This window comes from Furipterus horrens, unplaced genomic scaffold, assembly GCF_987537825.1.
Source record: "Furipterus horrens unplaced genomic scaffold, mFurHor1.1.pri manual_scaffold_8, whole genome shotgun sequence".
Taxonomy (NCBI): domain Eukaryota; kingdom Metazoa; phylum Chordata; class Mammalia; order Chiroptera; family Furipteridae; genus Furipterus; species Furipterus horrens.
In genome coordinates this window covers 55,729,208-55,744,612 of record NW_028327178.1, presented here as the reverse complement: position 1 = coordinate 55,744,612, position 15,405 = coordinate 55,729,208, and the positions used below count along the sequence as shown (strand labels likewise).

The following is a 15,405-nucleotide window of genomic DNA, read 5'->3' as shown; positions in this document are numbered from 1 at the left end:
AAATGACTCAAGACAAAGTGGATCGAGTGACTCTCAATCAGCTAGCCAGAAGGAAAATCCTAACAATGAGCATCTGAAATATAACCAGACAACATAAACAAACGACATAAAGGGTAACCCAAGAACATCAGGCTCAGGAGATCAAAGAGACTGCACCACTGAAACCACCAGATCTCCTATAAAGAACCTCATACCACAAAAGTGGGAAGTCAAAGCAGACAAACCCAAAAAATAAAAACAAACAAGAAGAATCCAACATGGTAAGACGCAGAAATAACCTCTCAATGAAAAGAAAAGAGGAATCCCCAGAAAGAAAGGTAGATGGAATAGACATAGCACAAATGTCAGACACGGAATTCAAAACAATGGTGGTGAAGAAGCTCAATATGCTCGACAACCTCAAAAACAACTATGACAACCTCCAAGGAAGTTACCAACAGCTCCAAGAAAATTACAGGGAATTTGCAGAGAACTACACCAGCATAAAAAAAGACATAGAAACTATTAACAAGAACCAGGAAGAAATGAAGAATTCAATCTCTGAACTGAAAAACACAGTATAATTAGTCAAAAGCAGACTAAACGAAGCAGAGGATCGATTAGTGAGTTAGAAGATAATGTAAAGAAAAATTCTCAGACAATACAGCAAAATGAAAAAAGACTGAAAAAGTACGAAGAACAAATACGGGAATTACAGGATAGCATAAGGAAAACAATATCAGAATAATTGGAATTAAAGAGGGATCAGAAGAACAAGGAATCCAAAAACTGTTAGGAGAAATAGTGACAGAAAATTTTCCCAACCTGCTGAGAGAAAAAGTTATACAAGTTCAGGAAGCACAAAGAGTTCCAATGACGAGGAACCAAAAAAAACCCTCCCCAAGGCACATCATAATTAAAATGGCAACATTTCAGCACAAAGAGTGAGTTCTAAAAGCAGCAAGAGAAAAACAGCAAATAACATACAAGGGAGCTCAGATAAGCCTATCGACAGATTTCTCAACAGAAACATTACAAGACAGAAGGGAATCATCAAAAATATTTCAAGCAATGAAAAACAAAGGCCTACAACCAAGAATACTCTACCCAGCAAGACTCTCATTCAAAATAGAAGGTGAAATAAGGAGTTTCTCAGACAAAGGAAGACTGAAAGAATACATCTCCACCAAACCAGCATTGCAAGAGATGCTAAAGGAGTGTTCTAAGAAAAAAGAAGGAAAAAACAAGAGAGGAGAGGAACAGAGGTACAAAGGGAAATGAATAAATACACGTCAATAATAACCTTAAATATAAATGGATTAAATGCTCCAATTAGAATACATAGGGTAACGGAATGGATAAGAAAACAGGACCCACATATTTGCTGTCTACAAGAAACACACCTCAAGACAAAAGATTTACACAGACTGAAAGTAAAGGGATATAAAAAAAAAAAAAAAATTCCAAGCAAACGGTCCTGAAAAAGAAGCTGGGGTAGCATTCCTCGTATCAGACAAAACGGATTTCAAAGCAAGGGCAATAAAAAGAGACAAAGAAGGACATTTCATAATACTTAAGGGAACAATCCATGAAGAAGATATAAAACTGATAAACATATATGCACCCAACATAGGAGCACCCAAATACATAAAGAAAATACTAGAAGACCACAAGAAGGATATTAACAACAACACACTCATAGTAGGGGACTTCAACACTCCATTACCAACAATAAACAGATCATCAAAGCAAAGAAACACCAAGGATATACAGGCATTGAACAGCACACTAAACCACATGGCCTTAACTGATATATATATATATAGAACTCTCCACCCCAAAGAAGCAAGATATACATTCTTTTCAAATGCACATAAGACATTTTCAAAGATAGACCACATGATAGGACACAAAACAAGCCTCAACAAATTCAAGAAAATTGAAATCATATCAAGCATCTTTTCAGACCACAATGCCTTGAAACTAAAAATCAACCTCAGAGAAAATAATCAAAGACACCCAAACTCATGGAGAATGAATAACATGCTATTAAATAATGAATGGGTTAACAATTACATCAAAGAAGCAATCAAGAAATTTCTAGAAACTAATGACAATGAACACACAACAGCCCCAAACCTAAGGGACACAGCAAAAGCAGTCCTAAGAGGGAAGTTCATAGCAATACAGGCATACCTGAAAAGGATAGAAGAATCTCAAATAAAAAATCTAACCCTAAAGCTACAAGAAGTAGAACAACAATAACAAACAAAGCCTAGGCCAAAAAGGAGGAAGGGAATTAACAAGATCAGAGCAGAATTAAATGACATAGAGACTAAACAAACAATCTAAAAGATCAACCAAACTAGGAGCTGGTTCTTTGAAAAAATAAACAAAATCGACAAGTTTCTAGCCAGGCTCACCAAGAAAAAAAAGAGAGAAGACCCAAATAAACAAAATCAGAAATGAAAGAGGAGAAATCACCACTGATACCACAGAAATACAAACAATAGTAAGAAATTACTACAAACAACTGTATGGCAAGAAATTTGACAACCTAGAAGAAATGGACAAATTTCTAGAAACATATAGCCTTCCAAAATTGAATCAAGAAGAAGTAGAAAGTCTCAACAGACCAATAACAAAGAAGGAATTTGAAACAGTAATCAAAAATCTCCCTGCACATAAAAGCCCTGGACCAGATGGCTTCACAGGCAAATTTTACAAAACATTTAGGGAAGAACTAACTCCTACCCTCCTCAAACTATTCCAAAAAATCCAAGAAGAGGGAAAAATCCCAAACTCTTTCTATGAAGCCAGTGTTACCCTAATCCCAAAACCAGGTCAAGACACAACAAAGAAAGAAAAGTACAGGCCAATATCACTGATGAACATAGATGCTAAAATTCTCAATAAAATATTAGCAAACAGGATCCAGCAACACATAAAAAAGATCATACACCACTATCAAGTCGGATTCATCCCAGGGATGCAAGGATGGTTTAATATTCGCAAATCAATAAATATAATACATCACCTAAACAAAATGAAAGACAAAAATCACATGATCATATCAATAGATGCAGAAAAAGCATTTGATATAGTACAACACCCATTTATGATGAAAACACTCAGCAAAATGAGAATAGAGGGAGCATACCTTAACATAATCAAGGCTATATATGAGAAGTCTGAAGCCAACATCATACTCAATGGACAAAAACTGAAAGCATTCCCCCTTAAATCAGGAACTAGACAAGGCTGTCCACTCTCTCCACTTCTATTCAACATAGTCTTGGAAGTCCTAGCCACAGCAATCAGACGAGAAAAAAATAAAAGGCATCCAAATTGGAAAAGAAGAAGTAAAACTATCATTATATGAAGATGACATGATAGTATACCTAGAAAACCCTATAAACTCCAGTAAAAGACTACTCGATATAATAAGTGAATTTGACAAAATAGCAGGGTACAAAATAAATATACAGAAATCTAAGGCATTTCTGTACACCAACAATAAAATTTCAGAGACAGAGACAAAAAAGAAAATATCCTTTAATATAGCAAAATAAATAAATAAATAAAGTACCTAGGAGTAAACTTAACCAAAGAGATAAAAGACCTGTACTCTGAAAATTATGTAACATTGAATGAAGTAATTAAGAAAAATACAAATAAATGGAAGCAAATACCATGTTCTTGGATGGGAAGAATCAAAATCATCAAAATGGCTATACTACCCAAAGCAATTTAGAGAGTCAGTGCAATCCCTATTAAAATACCAATGACATTTTTCACAGACCTAGAACAAATACTCCAAAAATTCATATGGAACCAAATAAGACACGGAATAGTAAAAGCAATCTGAGACCGAAGAACACAGCAGGAGGATTCAGAACACCAGATATCAAACAATACTACAAAGCCACTGTGATCAAAACAGTCTGGTACTGGCATAAGAACAGACATAAAGGTCAGTGGAACAAATAGAGAGTCCAGAAATAAACCCAGGCCTCTATGGTCAACTAATATTTGATAAAGGAAAAAGGAACATAACAAGTGGTGCTGGGAGAATTGGACAGGGACTTGCAAAAAAATGAAACTAGACCACCAACTTACACCATATACCAGAATAAATTCAAGATGGATCAAAGACTTAAATGTAAGCCGTGACACCATAAAAGTCCTAGAGGAAAACATAGGCAGGAAAATATCAGATATCTCACGTAACAATATCTTCACAGATACATCTCCTAAGGCAAGAGAAATAAAGGAAAAAATAAAAAAATGGGACTACATCAAACTAAAGAGTTTCTTCTCAGCAAAAGAAAACATCAGCAAGATGAAAAGGAAACCAACCATATAGGAAAACATATTTGCCAATGATATCACATACAGGGGACTGATCTCCAAAATATATAAAGAGCTTATACGACTCAACATCAAGAAAACAAACAACCCAATTAAAAAATGGGCAAAGGACCTGAACAAACACCTCTCCGAAGAGGACAAACAGAAGGTCCATAGACACATGACAAAATGCTCAACATCATTAGCCATCAGGGAGATGCAAATAAAAACCACAATGAGATACTATTTTACACCAGTCAGAATGGCCATCATCAACAAATCAACAAACAACAAGTGCTGGCGAGGATGTGGAGAAACGGAAACCCTACTGCACTGTTGGTGGGAATGCAGACTGGTGCAACTACTATGGAAAACAGTATGGAATTACCTCAAAAAACTAAAAATGGAACTGCCTTTTGAACCAGCGATTCTACTGCTCGGAGTATACCTGAAAAATCCTAAAACACTAATTAAAAAGAACTTATGCACCCCTATGTTCATTGCAGCACTGTTTACAATAGCTAAGTGCTGGAAACAACCTAAGTGCCCATCTGTAGATGAGTGGATCAAAAACCGTGGTACATTTACACAATGGAGTACTATGTAGCAGAGAGAAAGAAGGAACTCCTGCCATTTGCGACAACATGGATGGAACTAGAGAGAATTACGCTTAGTGAAATAAGCCAGGCGAAGAAAGAAAAATACCATATGATATCACCTAATACAGGAAACTAAAGAACAACACAAACAAACGAACTAAATAGGACAAAGATCAGAATAGCAGTCGATATGGGGGAGCAGGGAGGGAGAGAAGGGGGATAAGTAAGGGAAGGGTTTAGTCAAGGAACGTGTATAAATGACTCACGGACATGGACAATGGGGAGGGATATGACTGTGGGAGAAGGGGTTGGCTGGGTGGGGGAGAGAAATGGGGGGAAAATGGGACAACTGTAATTGAAAATCCAAAAAAATAATAAAATAAAAAATATAAATAAATAAATAAATAATAATAAATTAAAATTAAAAATATAAATTAATATAATATAATATAGAAATCCCTGCTGTTTTAAGGAATCCTATAACACATCTTCCTTCATAAATAAAAACCTATGCATTAATGAAACATTTTGTTCCCTAACTGAGCAGTTTCTTGAACCTGGGTTCTGATAGACACTGCCTTGCAGAAGGCACACTAGAAACTACTCAGTGTTTATACAGGAGACTGTGACAATCTGCAGTGATGCAACAGAGATAATATTTAGTTGTGGCTTGGGATCCAGCAGCAGCAAATATGGAATGTCATGCCTCTGGGGACAGCTCCAGTCTTAGAGCACACTACATCATCTTGTGCCTCAGCAGCATTTCACAGACCTCAATCTTAGTTTCTCTGTAAACTGTTCCCATGAAGCATTAGGGTGAGATGAACACAGACAGCAATTTCCAGAGGGAACTAGATCCCCAAAGAAATAGAGCCTTTTCTGTAGGCATCTCTACCTCCTGCTGCTGGAACTCGGTTTCTCAAGGAGAACAAAACCTACCTGAAACCACTAGCCTTGTGTGAAAACCTTGGTAGCATATTCTGACAAGAAAAGGTAGAACCAACAAAAACCATGAAGGAGACATTGCCTACATCTAAAAACAAGGCAAGACGTGATGTCACAGAAAATCCTCAGTTCCATGTACCATTCCAAGCTGATTCTCTCAGCCACTCTGGCAGAGCAGGAAATGGAAAAATCATCACCATTAGAGTTTTCATTATTGTAAGCAATAAAACTTGCCTTATAGAAGTGATGCAAACACTAAAGTATATAGGGTCTGTAAGTGCCTGACACAGAGCAGGTACTCAATAGTATTATTATAATGAGCATCACCATAATAGGAATCATTAAAGACAATCAACATAATAAACTCAACTAAATAAATGCAAAGTGAAAACTAGTTTTTAGTGTATTCACGTGGGGCTCATTGATGACAGTGTTTAATCCCAGCCTAGATTCTGTATGACATAACATAGCTCCACATGTTCACCCTTTGCCTTTTCCTCACTCTGACCACCGACATATGAATAGAGATGTCAAGCTGCATCTCTATACCCAGGACTATAAGTTCCTATAGGACAAAGTTTTTCAAACTTTGGGATGTGGCCTATTAGTGGGCTATTTAATTAATGTAGTACTTTTTTTAATAGAGAGAAAGAGAATACATCTCAGGAAATAAGGGTGAGTACTGCCTGAAGAAACTTCTGTACAGTGATATATATGTGTGGGTACTCTTATGCGTGAACCAGGTCACCATGTAACATTTAATTTTTAATGAGAATCATGCTCAGGCTATAAAATTCATTTCTTAATGAGAAATACTGTGCTATTAACACAGATAATCAACACAGCTCCCTGTGAGAAAGAGCCCTTGCCATCGGAAATTTAATTAGTGGCTGAGCATTCAAAGTGTCCATGTACTATTCCATACTAATGGAAACATACTAATAGTAACAAGAGCTCAAAAACTCCCTAGAAGCCCCCACAGTTCCAACCCTGAGACCTGCTCTTGGGCAGGCGACGTGGCCAGGCAGCAGAGCAGGCTGAAAGGGATGATCTTCACAATTATCCCTGGTTTGAAGATGAAGTAGAAGACACAGAATAGGTTGTCTGACTACTTAGGCCCACTCAGTGTTTACTAGAAGCCTGTCATCATAGAAAAAGACATTCAAGGAAAGGATTTTCATCTACAGAATATAAAGTTCATTTTAAATATTTATTAAGAAAAAATTTGAGTATTTATCAAAGGTTTGGGGGCACAGAAGTAGCTCTCTAAAATGTAAATGATTAGATTGCTTCCCTGCTTAACATTCTTCAATGGCTCCCCACTACCTTCAGGATGTAGTTCAAACTCAGGACAAACTCTAGCCTTTCATGGTCCAGTGGCTGCCTCCCTTCCCATTACCGTCTACCTCCATTCCCAGAGTAAAGCCCATGCTCCAGCCGCCCTGAGCATCTCCAAAGGTGCCACCACCAGCCCTGCACCTATAGTGCCCCTGCAAGCAATGTCTTCACCAGGATCTGGGTCTCAGGCCTCTGAGGGCTGCCTTCACATGCAGCCCTCCTTAAAGCACCTGGAATCCTAACACATTTTTCACTTTTCTGTATCCACAAGGCTGGGTAGGTCCTAGAGGGCAAGAAATACATATCATTCCTGTACCTCCAGAGGTAAGAGGTACTCTATAAACACTTAACTAAATGGAAGAAGACAAAACCTACCCTTAGAAGGAAGGTGAATGGCCCACTATCTTCAGTTCATGTGTACCCTGCCTTTGTGAGCCTAGCCTCAGGGTCTCATTAAAGTACATTGTCCTCCAGCCACCCAGCTCTGGCACTCCCAATGTTCAGCTCATTGCAAGACAGACACATGCAGACTTGTTACAGAAACAGGGGAGTCCAAAAACAAACCCCAGAGCTTGTGGCTGGGAGATAGGGAAAAGGAAGCAGCTTTCAGGATGCCCTTGCATGCCTGGAGCTGGTGCTGGAAACTTTGTTGTACAAAGATCAGCTTTGAAACTTACAAGGCTAAGGAAGATGGGAGGGGTCTTGGACTGTGGGATGGTATGGAACGAGCCTACAGAGCCTGCGTAGGGTTCTATGAATGGTCAGAACTGTTTGCAACACCCACTGCCTCAGAGGACGCAGTCAGGGATATATAAGCAGCTGCGGACATTTTCAGGGGCATGCTCCCTCCATGTGGCTTGGAGGAGGGGTCCTCCAGGCTGCTTTAAGGGAGGCCTCCGGGCTGCTTTAAGAAGAGGCTCTCGCCATGCAGTGTTCAGGAAGAAGGCAGTTTAAAAGGAGGCTGAGAATCCAGGCGGTTCTGCATTGAGAGCTGGAGGGTACCACAGCACAGAAAGGACCTCCCCAATCAGATTTGAGTGCTTGGCAGCTGCTGGTAAAGCTGAACTGTGCCTAGGCAGTAGGGAAACGGTGTTTCTGATTTTCCTAAGACTGGCCAGGTCTGGGAGGGGGAGGCAGAACTATGTGCAAATAAACAATTCTTTTTCTTTTCACCAAACTCTGGTATTGAAAGTTATAATTCTGGTGGCGGGCAATCGAGCCCCTAACTAAACAGCCCGTGGGTTCTGTTTCAGTTGGAGCAGCCCAGGGGTCTGTTACACATTCGCTGAGCCTCCTCTAGCAAAAAGAATTAGGGTCTAATAACATTTTCCTTTTTCTTCACTGACTCTTCACACCACCTACTCAGAAAGTCATAACACTAAACAGCAAGCTGAATAGAAAAGTAACAGACATCTCCTAAAGTGGGCAGACAGCACATAGATAGGACTTGAGCTGGTAAGAACTGTTAAAACAGGTAAACGCATCTTTGTGATATATACTGTAGAGTGAAGATAGCAGCATAGGAAAACACGGCATGCCTCCATGAATAACCACATCAAAATTACAACTAAATTATTGAACAACCTTCACTCAGAATCATCAGAAACTGAGTTGAATAGAAGTCTGACAACTACGGAATTAAAGAAATCACATCCATCCAGACTGGTAGGGTAGTGGAGATGTGGAATGGGCTGGTTCCGCATCCAACTGTGGTGGATAAAAATTCAGGAGGGATATCTTGGGAGTGAGGAGTCCCAGCCCCACTCAGGCCACCCACCCTAGGGTTCCAATGCCAGGCAGATAACTGCCCAAAACGTCTGGCTGCAAAAACCAGCAGGGACTGAGTTGGTGGAAGAAACTTCTAGAGTCCCAAACAGTTCCTATTAAAGACCCCCCCACCCACAGACTTACTCAGACTCACTCCCTCTGAGCTCCAGTATCAGGGTAGCAGCTTGAAAGGCACTAGTGGCATATGGGGAGGAAATGAAGTGTCTGGCATCAAGGTGAGAGTCAGGGAACAGCTTTCTCCCAGACAGAAAGGCAGGCAGAGGCACTGTCCCTTTTCTCAAACATCCCTCCACAGAACTGCAGAGCCAGTAGGCAGGTGCCATATCTGAGACTCCATCAACGTAGCTAACACTGTTTGCCCCACCCTGAGGATCCCTCGAGATTCTGTCCCACCCAACTTATGGGCCCACCCAAGTTGTTAACAGAGACTTTTCCATATGAATGGCTGCTCTTGGCTCATGGTTTATAACTGCCTAAATCCTCTCAAACAAGCAACAGACAGCCTCAGCGAGCCCCCATTACCTCTGCACCCAGACCTAGCACTAACAGTAGCCAGCCTAGATTCACAGCTTGGCTTTGCCTGAGAATCTCCAAGCCCAGCACAAGTAGCAGCCATCTAGGATCGCTTTATAGCCCAGGCAGGGTTACACTGGGCAAAACACAGGTTGGGGCTGACATTAGTCTACACTACCCAGGAACCCTCAGAGCAAGCATACCAAGTAGATAGTTACATACCATGTCAAAGTACCACCACTCTGCCTCTGCACAGCTGATCCTCCATGAGAGCAGAGGTTGGTGGTCAGTGGTTACAGCCAGTCCTTGCAGCTGACTGGCCTGGGTAAATCTCTCCCATGAACCTGCCAACAGCAACCAAGGCTCAACCACAAGAGGAGGGTGTACTCAACCTACATGAAGTGTGCACCTTGAGTACCCAGATCGGGTGATGGGGAGTCTGTGCCACTGGACCCTACAGGACACCTATGATATTAGGTCACACTACCAAGACAGGGAGTCAAAGCAGCTCTACCTAATACACAGAAAGAAAACAGGGAGGCTGCCAAAATGAGAAGGCAAAGAAATATGGCCTAAATGAAAGAACAAATCAAAATTCCAGAAAAAGAACTAAACAAAGGAAGATAAGCAATCTATCAGATGCAGAATTCAAAACACTGGTTATAACGATGTTCAAGGAACTTAGTGAAGACTTCAATGACATAAAAAAATAGTCAGAAACAAAGAACTCACTAATTGAAATGAAGAACAATTTATAGGGAAACAACAGTAAAGTGGATAAACCCATGAATCAAATCAATGTTTTGGAGCATAAAGAAGCAAAAAACAACCAATCAGAACAACAAAAAAGAAAAAAGAATCCAAAAATATAAGGTAGTATAAGCAGCCTCTGAAACAACTTCAAGCTATCCAAAATGCACATCATAGGGTGCCAGAAGAAGAGGAAGTGCAGGAAATAGGAAAACTATTTGAAAAAACAATGAAAGAAGACTCCCCTAATTTGGTGAAGGAAATCGACATGCAAGCCCAGGAAGCACAGAGTCCCAAAACAAGATGGATTCAAAGGCCTACTCCAAGACATATCATAATTAAAATGCCAGAGGTTAAAGACAGAGAATCGTAAAAGCATCAAGAGAAAAGCAGTTAGTTACCTACACTGAAGTTCCCATAAGACTGTCAGCTGATTTCTCAAAAGAAACTTTGCAGGCTAGAAGGTATTGGCAAGAAATATTAAAAGTCATGAATAGCAGCAACCTATAGCCAAGACTGCTCTACCCAGCAAAGATATTTAAAATCAAAGGGCAGATAAAGAATTTCCTAGACAAGAACAAAAAACTAAAGCAAAAAACCAAATCATTATTATATGAAATGTTAAAGGGACTTATTTAAGAAAAAGAAGATCAAAACTATGAACATTAAAATGGCAATAAATACATATCTATCAACAATTGAATCTAAAAAACAAACTAAGCAAACAAGAACAGAGACAGAACCATGGATACAGAGAGCATTTTGATGGTTGTCAGATGGGGGAGAGGGATTATGGGGGAATGTGTGATAAGGTGAGGGGATTAAGAAGTATCAAGAGATAGTTTCAAAATAGTCATGGGGATGTAAAGTACAGTACAGGAAATGGAGTAGCCAAAGAACTTATATGCATGGCCCGTGGACATCAACAATGGTATGGGGATTGCCAGAGGGAGTGGGAGGTTCTGGGAGGAATGAGAAAAAACTGGGACAACTAATAGCATAATCAATAAAATATAATTTTTTAAAAAGATTGTATAATTATATACAAATTATATATGTTATATATTGTGCATTAAGTATTATACATAGGATATATACATGAGTATATATGTGTGTGGAGACAGAGATTGCAACAGATATAAAGGTAGAGATAAAACATACCTATCAATAATGATGAATTAACACAGGGCATTGGGGGAAAAGTCACACATACTATGTTTATGTCAACAAGATGACAAATGCATTCCAAAAATGCAACAGGTGACTGACTCTGCTTGTGAAGTTGTTATAAATATTAGAAACTGCAGCTATTACAAATGGCAAAGCCATTACTGAAGAAAACAAAACCACTGTATAAGTTCCTGGGGACAACGTAATGTGACCCTGCCCAGTCATTGTGCACCCAACAGCATTATCTGCCTCCCTGAGCACACTCATGCCCATGTTCCCAGGGTAATGGAAACTCATTACCTGCTTAGCAATGCTGTTCACGCACTTGCATGAGCCACTGACAAGAAGGCAAGGTGGGCCAGTTTTTGAAGGGATTCAGTGTGATTAAAGGACAGGAGAACCTATCTCCCAGTCCTTGCCTCTGAAACTAGAGAACTTTTGAGCAAGAGAGTAAATCTTTTTAAAAAAAAATAATTTATTTATGTTTGTTTGTTTATTTATTTATTTATTTTTAGAGAGAGGGGAAAGGAGAAAGAGAGGGAGAGAAACATCAATGTGTGGTTGCCTCTCACTCGCGTCCCCAACTGGGGACCTGACATGCAACCTAGTCATGTGCCCTGACTGGGAATTCAACCAGTGACACTTGGCTCACAGGCTGACGCTCAATCCACTGAGCCACAGCAGCCAGGGCTAAGAGAGTAAATCTTATGGCCTCAGCTCATGATGCGCAAGCCCATCCTTCTGGCCAAGTCCACATCCACAGGAGAAACCCTGCCTGTTTTTTCCTATGGACAAAGGGGATTATACTTCCCCACCCAAAAAGATACAAAGGAATGGGAGCTGCCCCAGTAATTGGTACTGACAAACTCCTGTCACAGGTAAAAACTCATTAGTGGACATAAGACTTCCAGCCAAGATGGTGGCCTAGACTGACACGCCCTATCTTCCTCCACAACTAAGAAGGAATACAACTACTGCAAAACCAGAAACAACCAGAAGTTCCAGAAAATAAATGGAAGTCCAATGTATGTAGTTATAAAGAAGTGGTGCTCGTCCAGACGGCTAGGAGGGGTGAAGCCAGGGTGGAGAGGTCAAGCTGTGCTGGCGGCGACAGTGGCAGCAGCAGTGATGGCAGTGGGATGGCGGTAAGCACCAACATCCATATTTAAGGGGAGGCAAGAAGTGCCTGGAGAGCACCCCCGGCTGCAGACCAGACCCGTCAGCTTGCGATTCCAATGCCGGGGAAGGCAGATCCCCATTGCCTTGGACTGTGAGGTCCGGAGGGGGTGGGGACGGAGGAGGAGGCTGCCAGTCTCTCAGCCGAGAGTGGACAGTAGGAATCCATCTTGGACCCCCACCTCCACAGAAAATGCCACAGCATGGTGAGAAGGGTCGCCCGGTTGTAACGAGTGCACAGGGCTCCACCCCCTATAGCATAGGAGATGTGACAGCCCCGCCCAGGAAGCAAAGGTAAACACAAAACTGTCAGGATGCACAGATCATGACAGAAATCCCAGTGATGCAGCTGACCAGACAGCAAATATCTAATCTAACAAAGAAGCAGATAGGAAATCTTTCTGAGGCATAGTTCAGAGCTTTGCTTATAAAAGCGCATACAGACCTGACAGCAGATCTTAAAGAAGATGGGGAAGGAATGAAGGCTAGTCCTGCTGAAACGAACAAAAACACATATGAAACTATTGGTGAGGGAAAGAAAACCAGGGATCAATTCAACAAATCAGAACATAAGGAAGGAACAAACAGTCAACCAGTGCAGAAAGAGGAAACGAGAAGTGAGGAAAATGAGGAGAGGCTCAGAAACCTATGGGACAGCTATAAGTGGGCCAACATCCGAATCACAGGATTGCTAAAAGACGAAGAAAAAGAACTAGAAATAAAAAAATTATGTGAAAAAATAATGAAGGAAAACTTCCCTAATTTGGGGAAGGAAATAGACTTACAAGTCCAGGAAGCACAGAGAGTTCAAAAAAACTGAACCAAGGGAGAACCACACCAAGACACATTATAATCAAAATGTCAAAAATTAAGGATAAAGAGAGAATCTTAAAAGCAGCAAGAAAAAAGAAGAGAATTACATACAAAGGGGTCCCAATAAGACTGTCAGCTGATTTCTCAAAAGAAACTCTGCAGGCAAGAAGGGACTGGCAAGAAATATTCAAAGTAATGAAAAGCAAAAACCTACAGCTACGATTACTCTATCCAGCAAAGCTGTCATTAAGAATAGAAGGGCAGAGAAAGTGTTTCCAGGACAAAGTAAAATTGAAGGAGTTCATCAGATCCAAACCACTGTGATATGAAATGTTAAAGGGACTTGTTTAGGAGAAAGAGGATCAAAACAATGAACATTAAAATGAAAACTGTATCACAACAACCAACAACAGAAGCTAGGGAACCAAAACAAAGGCAAACAAAGTAGGCGACGAGATTGGGAAAAGAATTATAGATATGGAGAACATGATAGGGGAGGTCAGCAGGGAGGGTGAAGGGGAGAAAGGGAGGGAGATGGTACAGGAATTAAGAACCATAGTAGGAGGGAGTGGAGAGGACAGGAAGATGTTGAGAAGAACTATATAGACAACCAATGGGCATGGACTAAGTAGGGGCGGGGGACAGCTGGAGGGAGGGGAGTCACTGGGTGGAGGGGAACAAAGGGAAAAGAAATTGGGGCCACTGTAACAGCATAATCAATAAAGCATACTTTTAAAAAATCTCATTAGTGTTTCTAATCCAACATGTAAACTTGTTAGAGCCTGGAAACAATGCTCACTGAGGTGGCAGGTCTGCCCTCAGAGATTCAGAGCACTTAGGAAATCTTACTAACTCCTCTCAGCTTTCAGAAATCAAAGTAATTTGGATAAAAAGAAAGAAGGGTTTGTCAAGGATGCTTTCTCACACCAACATCAGCATGATCAGTAGGACTAAGGGCATCTCATGGCCTCTTCCCAGTCCTGAACCTGAAACGAAACGCTCCTCCCAAACCCCATGCCCATCCTGTGGCATATGTGGCTTCCTGCCATTTTGCAAGTACCTCTCTGCTTCCTGAGAATGTGACACACACTGCAGGGCTATCATCCAGCTGTGCTCAGGAGAAGCTCTAATCCTTTCCAGTCCTGCCTCCCTAGTGATGAGCTCCTGCTATCTACCCCGACATGCTTCCTCCACAGACTGTGAATCACAGAACTTCAAGCTGTCAAATAGTTAATCTTAAAGAAGACCATGGATCATTTTTCAATTCTGATGGGTATTTCAAAATAATAATTGAAATGTGTATATATTTCTTTACAATGTATTGTTGTTTCACATCTATTATGAGGCTGGTCTTTTCCCACAGTCAAGTAGTTTCACCCATTTCTTCTTTATGGACAAGAAAGACTGGAGTCAGAAAGACTAAAAGCTTTGCTGAAGACAATGAGGTTAGACTAACAAAATTTGACTTCCCACTGAAAAGAACCTCATTGGACTGCACCAACTTGGCTTCTCCATAGAAGCAGGGCCAGGGCTATAGCACCCTCATGACCTCCAGAACACAGAAGAATAAGAAAAAGTGCCCTTCTCCTACCTGTGGGGACTATGGCCCTAAGGATGAGCCATTCAATCACTTCTACCCAGAAGCTGTGTAGCTGGACCCAGCACCTATGATAACAAACAATAAACAAAAATCACAACAAAACAAAGAAAGCCAAACAGTTTGTCCTCTTCTCCTCCCAACTACAGTAGTTCAGAATAGGTGAAAAAATAAATAGGACAAAAAAGAAGCCATAAAAGAAAGTCCTAGCACTTTGCAGGGTAAACAAATTCAGGTTTAAAAAGGAGCAGGCAAGAGGGAGATGGTGCTTGGTTCGTGGAGTAAAGAGAACTCAGTTCATTCAGGCTTGGGCTCCCGCCACCCTCCCTATAACCTTGGACAACTAATCCAGCTTCTCTGGTCTCAAGTTTCTTCACATGTAAAGGG

At 40.7% G+C, this 15,405-nt stretch overlaps 1 protein-coding gene across 7 annotated transcripts in view; it reads right to left on the bottom strand.

Moving 5' to 3' along the window:
* Positions 1 to 15,405, bottom strand: part of LDLRAD4 (low density lipoprotein receptor class A domain containing 4) — a 564,232-nt gene that overhangs the window by 373,561 nt on the left and 175,266 nt on the right. Inside the window, exon 1 of one of the 7 annotated variants that reach the window (XM_090285866.1) lies at positions 15,013 to 15,062. The exons of the other annotated variants lie outside the window; for them this stretch is intronic. The gene's annotated coding sequence lies outside the window, so the exon portion shown is untranslated. Of the gene's footprint in view, positions 1 to 15,012; positions 15,063 to 15,405 lie in introns of those variants that run through there. 7 annotated transcript variants of the gene reach the window in all.